The sequence below is a fragment of the Schistocerca serialis genome, chromosome 4 (assembly GCF_023864345.2).
Source record: "Schistocerca serialis cubense isolate TAMUIC-IGC-003099 chromosome 4, iqSchSeri2.2, whole genome shotgun sequence".
Classification (NCBI taxonomy): Eukaryota; Metazoa; Arthropoda; class Insecta; order Orthoptera; family Acrididae; genus Schistocerca; species Schistocerca serialis.
The window spans coordinates 539,157,735-539,178,717 of NC_064641.1; positions in this window are offsets into that span (position 1 = coordinate 539,157,735).

Below are 20,983 nucleotides of genomic sequence, written 5' to 3' on the forward strand. Positions count from 1 at the left end.
ATAGCCTACTCATCACAAACCCTGCATCAAAAATCATCAAGTGACATTGTTCTGAACAATGATTCCATGCCTGAGTCTGATATCATTTCTAAAAAGGATTCATAGGTTGTGACTCTCGAAATTTTCCCGGCGTATCGAATATTCCACAAGATTTCGGGATTGCAGCCGGATCTCATTGACTTCTTTCCACGATATTTCGGCTGACAACCTTACAGCCATCTTCAGGCGAGTGTTTGAGCGCCACACTCGCCTTTTACAGCCCAGTAAGTCGGCCATAGCCGAACATTATATTTCCACAGGACATACTATGGATTATTCGGCCACGAAAATCTTGGCCCCATCGAGATCCTTCTGGGACTCAGTTGTGAAGGAATCCGTGGAAATCCGTTTAGCGGAAAATCTTATTAATCGTGATGGCGGCTTGTTATTGAATAAGGCCTGGGACCCGTTGACTTCTTTAATTTCAACCAAAAGAAAACTTTTTATGGCTTCTGACACGTCGAGCGACAAGTAATTTTAATATTGAAATTTTGCATTTTATTGTTTTGGACACGTCGGCGTGCATGTTTTACTTTATTCACGCATTCGATTGCGCTCCACAGATGCAGTAATATTGTAGAGGGCCTTGGAATCGACAGGTGGCGCGCATGCTACGGTAACTTGCGCATGAGCGCCTGCGGCACTTTTACGTATAAATAGAGCGACTTGCACTAGCAATCTCCAGTGTCAAACACTCGCCTGAAGATGGCTGTAAGGTTGTCAGCCGAAATATCTTGGAAAGAAGTCGATGAGATCCGGTTGCAGTCCAGAAATCTTGTGGAAGATTCGTAGGTTATATACGAAATATTTTCTGGCTTCTGTGAATTCAGAAAATATGATTCAGAATTCAGTTTTGTATTCTGCTCCTCAAGAAAATACATCTCAAAAGATCTAGGAGACATGGGACCAATTCTTCAGATACTTCATTTGGTAATTATATTGTCTCACCAATGAACAAATTCAATGTTAAAACACTCTCTAGTTTTCTCTTGCCAGCACAAGCAATCAAAAAATTAAATTTTTTTGAAGAAAATAATTTTGTTATTAGTATGGAAAACTGTTATCTGTGTCCCTTGTAAAGATATATCTAATTCATTAATTTTTCCAAGTATATCTGCCAAAAAGCTAGTCTGGACAGCCAAATCACATTTCTCAAATGGTCTTTTAATTTAAAGGAAATTTTAACCATAAAAGCTTTAGTTCACATAATCCTGTTAAGATTCTTCTCCAAGATAGCAATCGAACCCTGAAATGGAGCAGTGGTGTTTTATGTCTGCCCCCATAATCTTCACAGGCACCGAAGAGGGTGTGATTTAACGGAATTGATTATTTTTACTGCATCATCAGGAACCAATTTTAGATTTGGCATCATCTTCTTTATCACGAGTGCTTATCTATGCAGGATACAACAGCTGGAATTACAGGTAGGTGTTTTACTTCTTACTAGTGATAGGCACTCCTGGTTCATTCCAAAAGAAATTGTTAATCATATTAAAATGTCTTTTGCAGTAGTGTTAGTTTGCTGTGATGGTCACATCAGCAAATCTTTCTTGAGTGAATGAGTATATAGATATCTTATAATTATTAGCAAGATGGACAGTCCAGCAAAATCAGTCAACTCATCCACTTGCAGGATGAGTTTGTTGTGTTGAAGGGGCCAACTATTTCGTGTTTGATATAGCCTGCGAGATTGTTAATTCAATGCGAAACAGTGTCGTTCAGGTGGCACTGTAGAAAGATGCTTTGTGTGTTTTTCATCGAGCGTACATTGTTTTACATCTGCCACACACAGTTTTGTTACACTCTCAGCGATTGTGTGTGTCAGCACAGCTGCTGCATGCATGTGTATTGATGAGTATCTAGTCGCATCATGCCTACTTGAATAAGCTAAATTCTTCTGTTTGTAGTTTTTGATTATAGCATTATTGCAGATTTATTATATTGCTTGTGTCTTCTTTTTTGCTGTTACGCATTACGAGACAAAGTAACGTTTATAAAACCAACATTGATATCATTTTTAGAAGAGTCATTTTTCTCAGTGTGTGACAAGACTTAGGCTGATATTATCTTGGTGGAACCTTTGCAAAGGCCTTGAGTATTGCTGAGCTACGATATTCAGAATGTAGCGCTGTAGCAGCACTTGTTGATGACTTAAATTAGCATGTTGTACACATGACATGCAATTTCTTACATACTGATCCACATCTTGTGTTCGTGTTCTCCACCAACAATGCTCAGCTGTGCTATGTCTATTGTCCTATGCCCTCTGTCCTCAAATAACACATCATCATCTGTTTGCTTTAATACCTCTTTCTGTATCACACTGGGCACTATTATGCATGGCTGAAGCCTAGTGTTCTACACGAAGAGCGACTGCAATTGTCTTGTGAATAGTTTTCAATTTGCAGCAGCTTGTGCCTTCTGCCCTTCTGAAAGGCTGTGACTCAGTGCCCCTACTATGCCAGCCTTTCTGCTCAGCCCATCAGCTTTCCATGCTTCTTCACCAGTTTGTAAATCACTTCTAAATGAAATTCATTCAGATGTAAATGATGGGGCACTCTATATGGATTCCGAAACAGAGGTGACTTATCTCGAGTAGGAACCCTGTGTTGTGTTATGAGGGTTGATGGTAATGGGCTACGAAGATTAAAGGATCATCCAATTCTAGCAATAGCTACATGTAAATTCTCCACTTTTGCACATAATGCAGTAGTACTAGCAGTTTACTTATGGCAAAGGCCCATACTCAACCTGTCTTGATCATTCTTGTCTAGAACGTTTAAATTGGCAGTTAAAAACCCTTCTGCCAAACTTATTTCACTGGCACCAAAATTATCCACACTGACAGCAACCAGCGACTCACTGTCTACTTCCTGTTCGTATATTAACACTCCTGCTTGTAAAACACCATGAGACACCTAATTCGTCACTCTCCTCTAATGGTTCTAACAAACACAATATATTGACATCTAGTTTTGTTTCTACATTCACCCAAGGAATTTCCTAGTGTCTTGAGGCACTTTAGTATGCAAATTGAGTCTCAATGACTTTGTACACTGTTTAATTGATTCATGTTTCATGAGGGATGAACCATGCAACAGTACAACATTGGCAATAGCTTCTGCCAGTCAGTATAATGGCCCACTGGGTTCTACTGTGTGCTGCTGAAGATCGAGTTTTGCGTGGTGTTTATAGAGGAAACGTAACCCCAGGGGCCCCATGGAAGAAACCTTCCATACACACTCTGAAATTCTTTGCTTCAGAATCATAGTATTGCTGAACCTACTGACTCTCCCTCATTAGTCCCCAACCTCACACAACATATACTGTGGACGATTTATATGCCGTTCTCTAAGACACTTGTCACTGACGCGGAAGACCCTGTTTCTAACAACAACCCATGTTCTTTACAATCTACTACGCCAATTAAGCAACACTCCACTTCCGCATACACCACCACAGCATCGAAACTTAATGGGGATGGTGTACTGCGGATATAGAGTTCCTGTTGGTGTTTAACGGTCAGTTACTTCATCCTTGTCCATTTTTCTTCTTATGCTTACATTCCCAATCTCAGAGCCCAACCAACCACATTTTTTACACTTTGGTTGGCGACATTTCCTTTGAATGTGACTCCAGTATGCATGTCAATAACATCTTACATTAGAAAAAACTTCTTTTATTCCTAACTCCTGTTAGTATGTTATCTTTTCGAGCTCTGTAGCCACCCTGATGGCGCCAGGAAGATCCTTTGCGGTTACTGCATGAACCCTTCTTGACATATCGCATGGCAGTTCCCTTAGGAAAACATCCAACGACCTGTATTCCTCTTCCTTGACAATAACTATTTGCTTCATACCCTGTCAAGTCATGACTACTAGCGTTAATCTGACACCACTTGAAGAGGTAAGGGATGAATGGCCCCTACAGTGGGTGGTGGAGCTGGTCTGGAAATGGCGAGGAAGGCCTGTATCGACTGCTTATTTGTGCAGAAACCTAGTGTTGCAACTGCCAATAGGTCATCTATAAATGCCAAAATATCCACGGCTGTCTTGCCCAAAAATGGGTTAACCTATCTGGCGGTAGTTGTATCTAGTTAAGGAGTGGTGAAAATGGACAAGGCCTTACATTCTCTCTTAGCAGCTAGATGCCTATGAATTTCAGTGTTTGCTTTTATTGAGCTACTTGATTTCCCATAGATTTAATCTTTTGTCACTCCAAATTGTGCCTCAGACTCAGATGTTGTGGAACCATTACCCACGAAACAAAAACACAACAACAGAGAAAAGCACACCTAGGCAACAACAAAATAGGTAACTGCAATATCAACATACTCTTTGCAATCTTTATGTTTAATGATTTTGATTCAGTATATCGCTTTGCATAATGGCAATCCCATTGAAAAGTGTAACACTTAACTGTTGCTGACTCCATACAAGATGTGCTGTGGGCCAAAAGGGTGCACTGTGTGTAACTCATGTAGTACTGACAGGGAACTGTGGCAGAGCTGTGGGTTCCTTTGGCCTCATAAACTCGACTCTCATGTTCCTCTGGCCGTCTTTTTTCACAACCATTCACCTCAAACACGAAACAATAGAGAAAAAAAACAATCATTCTACTCACCCCTCTGAGATCTGACGACACTGCACTCAAAATGTGTGAATTTCTAAGGGACCAAATGCTAAGGTCATCGGTCCCTAGACTTACACACTACTTAAGCTAACTTAAACTCACTTATGCTAAGAACAACACATACACCCCTGCCCAACACTGCACTCAAGACTTAAGCACACGATACTGTGGTGAATCGTTTAGGAGAAGCTAAAATTACGGAAAAGTCATCGATATATGTCCAATGTTGTGACTACAAAGAGTGCAACATCCTTTCCATGACAGCAACCCTTCTGAAATCACTTCTAGAAGTCGTTGTTTAATGACCTCTACAGTGGATTGTGGACTGGGCTACTAACAGTGAGGAAGCCTGATGTTCACTAACCTAGGTGTGGTTATGTGGTGTAGTGGGTTGGTGCAAGGCAGTTGTCTTACATACCATCATAAAAACAGCAGTGATAAACACTATTTTTATTCCATGTCAAAGTACAGCAGTCGTGGTAGTATTGGTCAGCGACCAACACCATCAAGACAAGGGCTGTACTCAGCTGGTGAAGCATTCATGGCTCTATTATAATTTCCAGCACATGGTGTCCTCCTGGGCAGTGGGCTATGGTGGGCAAGAATACGTAGTCAGCTCTGCAGTGGTGGTGCTCAATCAGAACCTGAAGTGGAGCAGCTTATGTCAGCTGACTTTGGCAGCTGTCCATCTAGCTTGAATATGCAGCTCATTGTGGGACAAGCTAGGCATTCAGAATCAAATTGTGGACCCTAGTGCAGACGGCAATGGCTCACGTGGAAACGTGTGCCTACGCAGATAATGGGTGACAGTAACAGCATTTGCCTGCTCAGGGTGAAGAAGCATTGGCCTGTTCAGAGTCACAAACTGGAATAGTGTCTTCCTGCATCAGCATTGGCGGTTGGGCAGCTAGATGGCCCAGGCATCATACACCACAAGAGGAGATGGTCTGTAGTAACTGGAAGTTAATCAGCAGGTGGTCTGCCAGTTGGAACTTGGAATGCACCATGTCAGCAGTATTTCACTTATCACAGACAGCATGGCCACAGTTAGTGAAGACAGAGTCCTCTGGTGTCAGCTTGTTGACCCATTTCAACTTGTAGCCTGGTGTGGCAAACCCCTCTTAGCTGGCTGCTATTGATGACTGATCATGTCTTTCTAAAATTGTAGATATGTATGCAAGCCCAGTCTGCTATTGTTTCTGGAAGGGTAGTGCTTTTGCTCCTTGCGTCATAACAGGACCGTTGAGCAGCCATGACATCATTGCCCCAGCTTTCCCAGTGTGTCACCAATTTCACAGCTCTGGTTGTGTAGTAATTTAGCCTTTCAGGAATGTTTGTTACAGTGTCGACATAATCCGCTTATAATGTCTTTTGCAAAATCGCGTAATAGGTCTCTGTACTGTGTCTTTTTACGCCATCCGTTGTGACGTCCTGCACAAAGTTGGCCATCAGATTTCTTCTGCTAGGGGAATTGGAATATTGGTGCAACAGTGATTAATGCACACAGTTCAACACCAATAATAATGTCTGGCAAGAGGGATTGTCATCTCGTAGGCAATTGCACTGTGGTGATAGTTATTTACTAGTATTTGTGAGTGGAATGCCTAAGTGTGCTCTGCACGACATATTGGAATTTGTGCTCATTATCCGCCTGCCACTCGTCACACACGTGTAAACTTCTTATCTTTGCTACTGTCGCTGCTTGCATATTTTTAAGCATGCGCAGCTGAAGTTTGCTATTCGACGATTGCATTCTGCTGTACCTTCATCCACTAGTAACTCTCTCAGTTGAGGCTGATTCATATCGCTTCCACACAATATAACATTTACAAATGTCATCCTAAATCACATTTGAAATCAGTGTACATACACGAGTGGATAAAAGAAATGCACTAACATTACTAAACTAACTGGTTTTGAAATGTACATGATTAAAATTTGCACCTCTGCTTTTCAGATCTGAGTTTCTCTACATCATCTTGGCTGGAAATTGATACACAGATAGTTCTGTGGGCTTGTTGGTAACTTCGTCTTCACTGGCCGGGCAGTGTAAGGAGCTGTGCAAAAGAGCTCAGTACTCTTAACTGTTACGAACATATCTTTTGTAAACCCTCGTCACGACTGCTGTGGAGGCCGAGTTGCCACTTGTTGTTATGGTAGGCCGTGTTTGTGAGTTCGTGAAACGGCTTCTGGTGCACTACACCACTAAGGGCCGGATGCTGTGGATGAGCGGTCCTAGGCACTTCAGTCTGGAACCGCGCGAATGCTACGGTCGCAGGCTCGAATCCTGCCTCGGGCATGGATATGTGTGATGTCCTTAGGTTAGTTAGGTTTAAGTAGTTCTAAGTTCTAGGGGACTGATTACCTCAGATGTCCCATAGTGCTCTCAACCATTTGAACCACTACAGCAATTTCTCCCTGCCACTATTAAACAGATATGTCCCAGGGTCAGGTTACAAGATAGCAGAACGAAGGTTCTACAACACTCCAACGAACTAGTAACAAAATCACAGAAATGAGTTAAAATGTTTACTTATCTTTGTGACTATTTGAATAATGAAGTTTGCAACACTGCTTGTAAATTAACACAAAAAAGGCCATCAGTGGCTAAGTGCAAATATTCGTAGGTAAACTCCACAGTACATAGCAAATGCAATTGACAACAACTGTTCGTTCACTTCTAATGGTTCACTAAACGACGTTCCCTGTCTAAATCAGCCACGGACGATGATCTATAACCAAGTGGGCCAGAGTTGCTCTTCTATCTTAGTAGGCTTCTGTCCATTGTCGTCCGGTCATTGGGAGATTTTACTCGGCCGGCAGTTGGCCGAGGCGAAGTCGATATCTTCATCCTCAGTGCCACCCGGGGCGCTGGTGGAACTCGCGCAAGTGACAAGTTTCTACGGCACTGGCACGAGCTTGCATCTTTGCGCCTGTGGTGGTTTTGCCCTGGCTGTATCTTGTTCGGACGACACAGCAACACCAAACACTAAGCGTAGCTTACTTACGGCGAGCTACACAGCTACTGTAGTCTGATTAAAATTACTTGACTGTTGACACTTCACGCTATGGATCTGGTTCCCTCCAACCACAGTGCTCAACGACACGCCCGAATCGTTCGCCATTGCGAAATTGACGCAACAGTTGGTGAGTTAAATTTCAATTCCTTGTCCAGCATTCTTTCTTGATGTGTTTGGAGTCGTGGGTGTGTCACTTTTATTTCATATTTTATCTCACATGATAACCACACCAAAAACAACACACACACACACACACACACACACACTCACACACACAACGATGCTAATGATATACATTCGTTATACACAGCACTAACTAAACGCTGCTGGATACTTCCGACAAGATGCAATTCAGCGTCACGTATACAGTTATCAGAATCACGAAGATTGGCTTATATTACATACGTTTCGCACGACATTATGTGAGGCAGAATTTTTGAAGACTGTAGTTCATCGTTGTGACTGGAGCACCACAGTGTTGAGAGTCAGCATATAAACGTGACATGTGGATAGTCATGGGTTCGAATCTTGTCAAATTTATCGATTTTTTATTTCTAAATCTGTCTGTCTTTAGTTTGCTCATAAAGAATAGCTTTAATCGCCGTGAACAAAGCGACCGTGATTTTAGTTCTGCAAAGATTGTTGACCGTCATTTTCTCGGATGAATTGTACATCACGGAGTTGTGGTTAGCTTAGGACATGAGTTTAAATTCAGGGCTACAGAACCCTCGTCTGGCACAGTCAGGGGCGCTGAGTGCCAGGACTAGACCCCGGGCAGGATGTGTGATTGGGCACCATCTCCAGACGTAGCAATCCCATTCTATTGTTACTTTAAAAAAGGTTTATACTGTATTACAGAGACTATAAACATTCAACGAAATTATATTGACTGCGACTTGTCATTGCATCATATTTTGAAAGCAGACGACGCCGAAGAAATAGCGGGAATTGTTCCGACAATACTTATACGCTGGTGTATCAGAGTAACTATTCATAGTTCACTTTAAATTGGTCTAAACTTGTACATACTTTGACATGTCCTATATCCTTGTAAAAAGAGAAAAGATTAATAAAGCTACCACTACAACTACTACTACTATACCATAATCTTCTTGCCTACAATACCGCCGATGGGCGTTTGGGAGCCTTCTTTTGGCAAACGTGTGTGTCACAGCATCAAAGTCTAGTTGCCTTGCCAAATTATATTTAGTTGCCAAGGTCCTCAAATATGCAAGATGTTGTTGAGGCATAGTTGCTCTGACGCCATTTTTAATGCAAGGCAGAGCGCTGAATGATTTTTCTGCTTCAGATACAACCATGGAAGAGTGTAAAAGGTGGGCATAGCTACACATACCATTGGAAATAAGCTTGCAATTTTAAGCTCTTGCATCTTGTTCAAGAGATCTAATTGTTTCCAGGAAATGCATACAAAGTTTGAAGCATGAATAATTTTCAAATATTTAATTTCTTCCTCTGGATCTGTTGTGACATCAGTATAGTATTAACTGATAAATAACATGCATACCTCAGCGACCTGATCATGAGTCATCTTTGGTTTCCATAAAAATCCAAATATTCCATCTATGATCTTCATTGTTCCACGTAAGTTTTTCCAAGTTAGACACTAGATTGTCAAAGACGACTTGAAAATGTTTATCTTACATAAATCATCTCAATTTACATCTGTCACTTCCTACCTCGTTTCATCATGAAATGATTTCCTTTTCTTAGAGCACACCTCTGGAAATTCAGAATCGGTACTAATTGCACTAGCAGCAACTTAAGATTCAGGGAAATGATGTGCCAATTTTCGCGAAGATATCTTGTTTAATAACCACTCAAGTTGTCTTACCTCAGCACCAATGGTAATATTTCGGGCTTGTAGTAATTTGACTCTGTAGCCAGTTGGTATCAACTTTGGCCGAATTGATGCCACTGTTGTAAATCTTGTCTACGTGAGTTGCAGTTAGTCTTCCAGCGTCAACCCGAGCACTCCAACCGGTGTCAGGCGTGGACTACAACGATCTTCCAACATGCTGTTTCAGGATTTTCCATCGTTGTGGAATGCAACTTAACAGCTTGTAAAGAAGTTGAATTACTCCAAGAAAAGTATTTGCTTCATGACAATTCTCAGCTGCAGGTAGGCCACATAAGGCGATGAGAAGCACTTAGAGAGAGTATTGCAAAAGGATTCCACTACAGAAAATGTGTCTGAACTCTTTTATAAGACGTTCTAATAGTAACTTACTTTATCAAAACTTTGTACGCGGCGTTCGCTGATATGAACTGACTGTTTCATAGGTATTGATCGAATTTAGTGTGCAATAGCAACTCCTGTTTTCTGATTACGATCTACTTATTCCAAAGCCGTTCATGTATTTCTTGTTTATCAGTTTCCTTATTGAAGAAAGTGCAACGCAGGACGGATGTTGATTTTTCAACGTGATTTGAATTAGGAGTTGCCTCAACAAAAATAGAGCAATACTTTTCATTTTCTCCCTGTTCTAAGATGGCACTTCTGACGTGACGGGCAGAACTAGAAATAAATTCATTCAGAGTATCGCTTGAAAGATAATGCATTTGTAAATGCTTACCAGATTCTTGTCCGTCTCTGATCTTGCTAATGTGTTTTGCGAGAACTGGATTGTAGTGACTCAAGAGCTCTAATGTGAGGAAATTTCCGTTATTTGGATCTCCAATTTACTGAGATGTACCTCTGAAGACCAAGAATTTTTGATCAATAAATAGTGTTATACCAAGTAACCTGAGGCTTCCCATGTAAGTTACCTAACATTACGTCTGTACTGCAGCATTAGCATGGCCAATGTACTCTTCCAGGTCATTTCATTTTTTCACGTTTACGATTCTTCCGGAACAGCTATAAACACATAGATATATTTAATTTTGTATTTATTCTCGAGTGCAAAATATTTTTTATGTATTATTTCGTATAAAATCACCTTGTGATGAAATCATTAGCGCCTTATCGTTGAATATTGTTGGGAATCCTACCATATTATAACGACGTTTCTCAGGTGTTGCCATGTACATTTGTTACGGAAATGTTATGGTAGATTGTCCAACAACATGCACTGAAGAGCCAAAGAAACTGGTAAACTTGGCTAATGTCTATTATAATTATCCGGGTTGTTATGCCATGGTAGATTGATGAATTCTGTGATGATTCCCAACGTTTCGTCTCCGACTGCGGGAGACATCTTCAAGGGGGTCCGTAGCTCGATGGAAGGTCAGTAGCGAGCCAGTGGGTGTGTTGGACCTTCCATCGAGCTACGGACCCCCTTGAAGATGTCTCCCGCAGTCGGAGACGAAACGTTGGGAATCATCACAGATTTCATCAACCGACCACGGCATAACAGCCCGGATAATTATAATGGACATGATATTTCCGGCCGTGAAAGTCTACATTTTAGTATCAAACTTGCCTAATATCGTGTAGGGCCCCGTGAGCACGGAAGTGCTGCAACACGACGTGGTATGGACTCGATTTATGGCTGAAGTAGTGCTAGAGGGAATTGACGTCATGAATCCTGCAGGGCTGTCCATAAATCCGTAAGAGTAGGAGTGGAGATCTCTTCTGAACAGCAAGTTGCAAGGCATCCCAGATGTGCTCAACAATGTTCAGATCTGGAGAGTTTAGTGGCCAGCGAAAGTGTTCAAACTCAGGAGAGTGTCCTTGGAGCCACTCTGTAGCAATTCTGGACCTATGGGGTGCCACATTGTTCTGCTGGAATTGCCCAAGTCCATCAGAATGCACAGTGGACATGAATGGATGCAGGTGATCAGACAGGACGCTTACGTACGTGTCGCCTATCAGACTCATGTCTAGATGTATTAGGGGTCCCATATCAGTCCAACGCATACGCTCCACACTATTACAGAGCCTCCACCAGCTAGAATAGTCCCCTGCTGACATGCAGGTTGTCTCCATACCCGTAAACGCCCATCCGCTCGATACAATCTGAAACGAGACTCGTCCGACCAGGCAAAATGATTCCAGTTATCAAGAATCCAATGTCGTTGTTGACGGGCACAGGCGAGGCGTAATGCTTTGTGTCGCGCAGTCGTCAAGGGCATCATATCGATGATGTTCCATTGAATGGTTCGCACACTGACACTTGTTGATGGCGCAGCGCTGAAATCTGCAGCAATTTGCGGAAGGGTTGCACTTCTGACATGTGGAACTATTGTCTTCAGTAGTTGTTGGTCCCGTTCTTGCAGGATATTTTTCCGACCTCAGCAATGTCAGATATTTGATGTTTTAGCGGATCCCTGATGTTCACGGTACACTCGTGAAATGGTCGTTTGGGAAAATCCCCACTTCATCACTACCTCGGAGATGCTGTGTCCCATCGCTCGTGCGCCAACTATAACACCACGTTGAAACTCATTTAAATCTTGATAACCTGCCACTGTAGCAGCAGTAACCGATCTAACAACTATGCCAGACACTTGTTGTCTAATACAGGCGTTACCCACTGCAGTGCCGTATTCTGCTGTTTACGTGTCTCTGTATTTGAATCCGTATGACTATACCAGTTTCTTTGGAGCTTCAGTGTATAAATAAATCGCAGTTTAAACTCCGTTACAGGAAGGTTATAGCGCACAATGTCTAAAGAAAAATTTTGCATTCAAGATAAAGCACGAGCTAAAATTGCACACAACTGGCCTGTAAGAACAATAGTAAAGAATTGAAGTGAAAAGCGAGACCGAAATTGGCTATCCTGGTGCTAAGTTAGCGTTCTATTTACTGTAAGATACAAAATTCATTTTACAATAGCAGTTTGATATTTATCAAGTGACCACCCTGGAGGGTCCGAACCCTTGTGGGAATTGAGCCCCACATCAGACCTTGGCCCCAGGGTATTTGCCGCCATGCATGCCTGTATTCGTCATGGCATACTATCCACAAGCTCATCAAGGCACTGTTGGTACGGATTGTCCCACTCCTCAACAGCGATTCGGCGTAGATCCCTCAGAGTGGTTGGTGGGTCACGTAGTCCACAAACAGCCCTTTTAAATCTATCCCAGGCATGTTCGACAGGGTTCACATCTGGAGAACATGCTGGCCACTCTAGTCGAGCGATCTCTTCATCCTGAAGGAAGTCATTCACAACATGTGCACAATGGGAGCGCGAATTGTCGTCCACGAAGACGAATGCCTCGTCAATATGCTGTCAATATGGTTGCGCTATCGGTCGGAGGATGGCATTCATGTATCCTACAGCCATTACGGTGCCTTTCATGACCACCAGCAGCTTACGTCGGCTCCACATAATGCCATCCCAAAACAATAGGGTACCTCCGCCTTGCAGCATTCGGTGGACAGTGTGTCTAAGGAGTTAAGCCTGATCGGGTTGCCTCCAAACACGTCTCCGACGATTGTCCGGTTGAAAGCATATCCGACTCTCATCGGTGAAGAGAACGTGATGCCAATGCTGAGCGGTCCATTCGGCATGTTGTTGGGCCCATCTGTACCACGCTGCACGGTGTCGTGGTTGCGAAGATGAACCTCCCCATGGATGTCGGGAGTGAAGTTGCGCATCTTGCAGCCTATTGGGCACAGTTTTAGTCGTAACACGACGTCCTGTGGCTGCACGAAAAGCATTGTTCAACATGGTGGCGTTGCTGTCAGGGTTCCTCTGAGCCATAATCCGTAGGTAGCAGTCATCCACTACAGTAGTAGCCCTTGGGTGGCCTGAGCGAGGCATGTCATCGACAGTTCCTGGCTCTCTGTATCTCCTCCATGTCTGAACAACATCACTTTGGTTCATTCCGAGACGCCTGGACACTTCCCTTGTTGAGAGCCTTTCCCAGCACAAAGTAGCTATGCGGGCGCTATCGAACCGCGGTATTGACCGTCTAGGCGTGGCTGAACTACAGACAACACGAGCCGTGTACCTCCTTCCTGGCGGAATGACTGGAACTGATCGGCTGTCGGTCACCCTCCGTCTAATAGGTGTTGCTCATGCATGGTTGTTTACATCTTTGAGTGGGTTCAGTGACATGTCTGAACAGTCAAAGGGACTGTGTCTTTGATACAATATCGACAGTCAAAGTCTGTCTTCAGGAATTCTGGGAACTAGGGTGATGCTAGACTTTTTTTGATGTGTGTATTTGGGAACATTTCTATTTTGATTTATAGTTACACCATTTTTTGAATATAATGCTAACTAGGCACAGATGTTGCAATAACGAGAATATACTGTTGAACTATTTGAACAAACACGAAAATCGTCTTTCATGTCTTTCCATTCTGAAACTGGAATGCTTTTTAAAGATGTCACAGGGTTTGACAAGTAAAGAGATACTTCGTCTCTTTTCTGTGTTTCCTTTTTCTTTTTGCGGCCGTGTGTTAGCTGTTTATGATGTTTCCAAATGTCGTATTTCTGTGTTACCATAGATGAAGCAGTATCTTCCTCTGATTCACTTACAGAGTGCTTTGTTGCTCATAAACCACACTTTCGCGCAGCGCTTAAATTATAAATGTTTAGGTTTTTCAGCCATACAGCAATGCTCCGCCCGTCCCTTCGCCTCCCCCCCCCCCCCCCCTTCCAATCATCCACCCATAGACCTCACATGTTTCAGATCTTTGAAAAATTGTGATAAACCTTACAATGATAGATAATTTTAAACAAAATTCTGTTTTGAATACCAGGTTTTTAAAAATAATTTTTTACAATCAAAGCAATAGAACCATAAGATATGATATAATTTTGATATGCACCAACCACAAATTCGGAATATACACTGATGGAAGAAAAATCGCAACACCAAGAAGGAGTTGTGTGACACAAACGAAAGTTGGTAAGCGTTTTTCTACGTCTGAAAGATGATGCCTATTCCACTTCCACGCCAGTCGCATAAAAGTGGCGCTAGTAGCTCCACTGTGACGATGCAAATCAAGTTTGCTTTAAACACAATTATTGGGTCATGAACGTTAGTTACCTTTGAGACTGAACGTAGTGAGTTGATGTTAGTCGAGAATGCCTTTAAGGCGACAAAGGGGCCATTATCAACAGCTCACGGTTTGAAAGAGATCGCATAATGGGGCTATGAGAAGCTGGATGTTCCTTCTGCGATACTGCGGAAAGATTCGGCAGGAATGTAGCCAGTGTGCAAGACTGTGGAAGACAACTGTGCTTAGCGTACGGTTCTGGCTCCAGATCACCGCCATTTGCAATCTCAATGGTGTCAAGCGAGAGATCATTGGAGCACAAACTGGTCTGTTGTGTTTTCTGATGAAAGCTGGTTCTGCCTCGGTTCCAGTGATGGCCGTGTGTTGGTTAGAATGAGGCCAGTTGAGCGTCTGCAACCTGTTTGTGTGCTAGACTCAATGGACCTACACCCGGGGCTATGGTGTAGGGTGCGATTTCATATGACAGCAGGAGCACTCTTGCGATTATTCCACCATAACTGCAAATATGTACACCAGTCTGATAATTCGACCTGTTGAGCTGGTATTCATGAAACGTATTCCAGGCGGTGTTTTCCAACAGGATAACACTTGGCTCCATATCACTGTTGTAACCCGACACGCTGTACAGTGTGTCGACATGTTGCCTTGGTGTGCTCGGTCACCAGAACTGTCTCCAATCAGACGACAACTCCGTCATCATCCACAAACATCATCACCGTCCCTGTTTCGACCAACCAAGTGCAAGAGGCATGGAACTCCACCCCACAAACTGATATTCGTAAACTGTAAAACACTATAGATGCACGTTTACATGCTTAATTCAACATTGTTGCAGCTACAGCGCTTATTAATGTACCAGCATCTGAAACGGCTTATGTAGCGCTTACATTAACCTGTTATCTTGCAATTTAAATCACTTAAATATGTCACCTACGCAAATACCGAAATATCCTTTACATTAACTATTTTTTTGGTGTTGCGATTTATTTTCCTCAGAGTAATTCAAGTTATCTTTGTTGTCCTGTTGACTTCTGGTGTCGCTGGCAGTCGTAAAAAAGAGGGGCAGTCGACGCGAAGTTTACCAAGTGTATCGATCACAACTTCGGAAGGGACCATAACTTATCATGGGTATACTCTACACACACACACACACACACACACACACACACAAACACACACACACACACACACACACACACACACACACACACAGTACGTCACATCAGGCCCCTAGCCATCGCATCACGTTGGTCACCCATTGTCACGTCCACTGGTGCCGGCGCAGTGAACAATTGTAGTTAGCTTGCGATTTAATAAACGTATTTTATTTTTTCAAATCTCCGGTGCCCACTTGTTTTACTAAATCTCCGGTGCCCTCTTGTTCCAGTGAGTTAAAACAAAGTCTCTGGGAGGTGTCGAAACGCCGTTCTGGCGCCTTCCGGCCGAAATTAAGCCCTGCTTTCGAGTTTTCGTCTGGCTCGTCCGCATGCTACTGGATCTTGAAAATGTAGATTTTTTTAACCTTGGTTCCAATAGAGTAGTAATGAATGTATGATCATTTAATTTCGTTAACTCACATCTCTTCTTTAGCTCTCTCAATAAAATGCCCAAGTTGCATTATTTGACATTTGGTGAGACTGGTGTGATACTATTAAGTTTCGTTGACCAAAATTAGTCATTGGTATAATTTCGTATATTGCAACGTACTTTAGTCTAGACACTTCTCCTCTGCATATTCAAGAGGCTTTACCGAAGCTATAAGTTGGTTGAGCGTTTCCATCGCTACTGCGTCTGGCTTGCGAAGTGCTCAAACACTATCAGTTACTATTTCAGATATCGGTTTTCTCAAATGTAAGAAGCTTTCCAACATGAGAAACGTCGAATTGTACCTTGTTTTAACGTCAGCACACAAGCAGTCACTCACTCATTGTCCGGATATGCACATAAAATCTATTTACATAAGTACTTTTCTTTTGGTACCAAGAGTGGCGGCTCTGCTAAATTTTACCAGTGTGCTACAATGTGGTGGCCTACAGTGTTTTGACTTACAAGTGTAGTAATCGTAACTAAGGTGACTATATTAATTTTATGAAAATAAACTGAACTGTTTGAATAGATAAATAAATATAATTCATAGCTTAACATTTGGGGAATAAAATGAAATTTAAAAAACTGTTTTTGGAACTGACAACTGAATTTTGTTCTGAAGAAAAAAAAAAGGAAAAGGTAGTGTCAGTGGTAATCGGATCGGAGCTGCTGAATTCCCAGTCGGTTCACTTGACGCCCTGCCCCCCCCCCCCCCCCCACCCCACCCCCCCACCCACGGCCCTCCATTTAGTTTTTTCTACCACAGACACTGTCAACTTCAGGCTGAATGGAGACAAGACAAGGTGGGTAGGGGGCGAATCCAAAGGCCTGGCCACGACACCTCACCGCCACCTGTTACTGTGCTGGTTCCTAACATAGAACTAGACTGGTTTTTTATATTATTTTTTGTATTTTTAAAATTTTTCTTTACTTCTTTTTGTATGAAAATAAAACTTGACAGATATAATTTCCACTATTCCAGGACTCAAAACAGTTTTTTTTCTCTAGGGAGAACACAATGAAAGAAGGCTACAGAGCAAGGAACAGAAGCAAAACTAACCAATTCCTTGACGAATAAAGACAAGGTACAAAGTATTTACAAATAAGGCATAAAGCACGATAAGGTGAAAGCCTCTGCCATTTCTAATACGTGTTCATCATACACACATCAAAAAAAGTTTTGCATCACCTCGGTTCCGAGAGTTTCGGAACCAGTACAGAAAACTTGAATAGAAATCAACATAAACATCATTTCCGTCCTTTTTATTGCACATCAAAACCAGATATTGCATGTTGTACCACCACAAGCAAGACCTTCAGGGGTGGTGGTCCAGATTGGTGTACACACCGGTACCTCTAACACCCAGTAGCACGTCCTCTTGCAATGATGCTTGCCTGTATTCGTCGTGGCATACTATCCACAAGTTCATCAAGGCAATGTTGGTCCAGATTGTCCCACTCCTCAACGTCGATTCGGCGTAGATCCCTCAGAGTGGTTGGTGGAGCACGTCGTCCATAAACACCCCTTTTCAATCTATCCCAGGCATGTTCGATGGGGTTTATGTCTGGAGAAGATGCTGGCCATTCTAGTCGAGCGATGTCGTCAACCTGAAGGAAGTCATTCACAATATGTGCACGATGGGAGCGCGAATTGTCGTCCATGAAGACGAATGCCTCGCCAATATGCTGCCGATATGGTTGCACTGTCGGTCGGAGCATGGCATTCACGTATCGTACAGCCGTTGCGGCGCCTTCCATGAACATCAGCGGCATAAGTCGGCCCCACATAATGCCACCCCAATATATCAGGGAACCTCCACCTTGCAGCATTCGGTGGACAGTGTGTCTAAGGAGTTAAGCCTGATCGGGTTGCCTCCAAACACGACTCCGACGATTGTCCGGTTGAAAGCATATCCGACTCTCATCGGTGAAGAGAACGTGATGCCAATGCTGAGCGGTCCATTCGGCATGTTGTTGGGCCCATCTGTACCACGCTGCACGGTGTCGTGGTTACGAAGATGGACCTCCCCATGGATGTCGGGGGTGAAGTTGCGCATCTTGCAGCCTATTGGGCACAGTTTTAGTCGTAACACGACGTCCTGTGGCTGCACGAAAAACATTATTCAACATGGTGGCGTTGCTGTCTGGGTTCCTCTGAGCCATAATCCGTAGGCAGCGGTCATCCACTGCAGTAGTAGCCCTTGTACGGCTTGAGCGAGGCATGTCATCGACAGTTCCTGTCTCTCTGTATCTCTTCCATGTCCTAATAACATCGCTTTGGTTCACTCCGAGACATCTGGACACTTCCCTTGTTGAGAGCCCTTCCTGGCAAAAAGTAACAATGCGGACGCAATCGAACCGCTATATTGACCGTCTAGGCATGGTTGAACTACAGATAACACGAGTTATCTGGAATAGGAATGACTGGAACTGACCCTCGGTCTAATATGCGCTGCTCATGCATGGTTGTTTGCATCTTTGGATGGGTTTAGTGACATCTCTGAAGACTGTGTCTGTAATACAAATCCACAGTCAACGTCTATCTTCAGGGGTTCTGCAAAACTTTTTCTGATTTGTGTATATTGGCGAAAAACATTGGGGTCGGGATCTTTGTCACACCTGACTACACAATGGGCATTGAGTGCGAGGAGCCATACGATCGAATTCGTCTTCGTCCAAGGGGAAAACGGAAAAGTTCGGACAGAGAAGAAATTGAACCGAGAAACCAGCTTCAGCTGGTCGGGTAAGAAAAGCCAGTATTCGCCCAATTCCAGTGCCAGTGTACTTGTCCGCAGGAGAGAAGCCTGTGTGGTAATGAGTCAGGCCGATGATACGTGTCACAAAGACCAGTCATACTAACTGTAAGACCAATAGTCGTGATGCTATTGTGAATGACCCTATACCACGACGAGGCGACTTCGATCGGGAAGATAGGGACACTAACGTGAAAGCACACTGTTTTTCAGGATATCAGTGGCACGACCATTTCAAATGGGGAGAGGGATAATTGTGTTCCGTAACGAGAAATCAAAGATCTGGTGGTAATGTGTGTCACTGATAAAATGTCGGCTCCCAGAAGACTTATAATAATATAAAATTTAGAGCTGCTACGAAATGCTATGGATTGTGTAAAAAATGTTCAAATGTGTGTGAAATCTTATGGGACTTAACCGCTAAGGTCTTCAGTTCCTAACCTTACACACTACTTAACCTAAATTATCCTAAGGACAAACACACACACCCATGCCCGAGGGAGGACTCGAACCTCCGCCGGGACCAGCCGCACAGTCCATGACTGCAGGGCTCAAACCGCTCGGCTAATCCCACGCGGCTGGAATGTGTAGCTCGAGTACAAACATAACGCCATATAAACAATATTGAAGCCTTCACTTTGATACTGGCAAGCTCCAACCCTCCAAGTGGACAGATCCTCACTACCACTTCATACCACAGCCAAAAAGTACGAGTTTTCCTAAGGAAACGATTGCATCAATTTGGGCGTCATCATCGCGGGGAGCGAGAATATTTTTGCGACATAGTATACTTTACTGAAAACGTAGGAATCTAACTAGGAGCCCCCTGAGTGCGAGGTCGCAAAAAGCCAACGATATTTAGGACATTAGACACGCCACGTATTGTCTACCTTGCAACCACAGTATTAGCTGCCAATGGAAATTTGGGGTGGGACCGGTGGTATCCAATGGTGAGCACAATATGAGGCTAGAAAATGCAGTGGAACTACATGGTCGACGAGTAACGAACAACAGTGCTACGGTGCTAGTGATGTTGATACAAAGCAGAGCAGTGGCAACGATAAACAAAGCAAATATTGTCTTATATCTACAGCATCAGTTGCAGAAGTTGGCATTTCGTCAGAAAGGAACCCAAGGAATTTCTCATAGTGAGAAAGAAGTGGCCGATGAAATATTAGCTTTCCTGCAAGACGACTCAGCTGATTGTGTGGTTTTGTATACACTAGACTGTGTGGTCAAAGTACATGAGGGGCTCAAAGACGACGATACGTCCTTAACAAGTGAGTCTGATATTGAAACAGTGTCGAGCCCTGTGGGTCATCATTCTTTTCGGACAGTGAATTACAAATCTCGTCTCCAGTGAAATGTAGTAAAGGACAATCGTTGCCCAAGAAGCGGACACTAAAACATAATAACCTACATATAAGACCATCCGCAGCATAGGTAAACAACATCATACGAACATATTTCGTAAGTCCGCAACAATGTGGCCATGTAGCGTATAAGAAAAACTACGGATATTCCAGTGAGGACAAAACGCACTAGTTCCTGGTATCTGCGTGTTTCAAGGATGCTCCATACAATTTAGAGGAAGTGCATGTTATTAACCTACTACGTTATGTACATCAAATTGCTCGCGACGTAGATTATAGTGATTTCAAGGGAAGCAGTGGATGGTTCCATACCTTCAAATAGTGAAACAGATTTAGAAAACGTAAGATAACGAAAGTTCAAACAAAGCGTCAACTTGACGATGCACGACAAACTGCAGAATCCTCCAGAAAATTTGTAGATGAGATAAATAAAACTATCGCATCGTTCAGTAAGGACGTTGTTATCAGAACTGATCAATCGGGATTTGAAGAGGATGGTTCAAATGACTCTAAGCACTATGGGGCTTAACATCTGAAGTCATCAGTCCCCTAGACTTAGAACTAGTTAAACCTAACTAACCTAAGGACAGCACACATAGCCATGCCCGAGGCAGGATTCGAACCTGCGACCGTAGCAGCAGC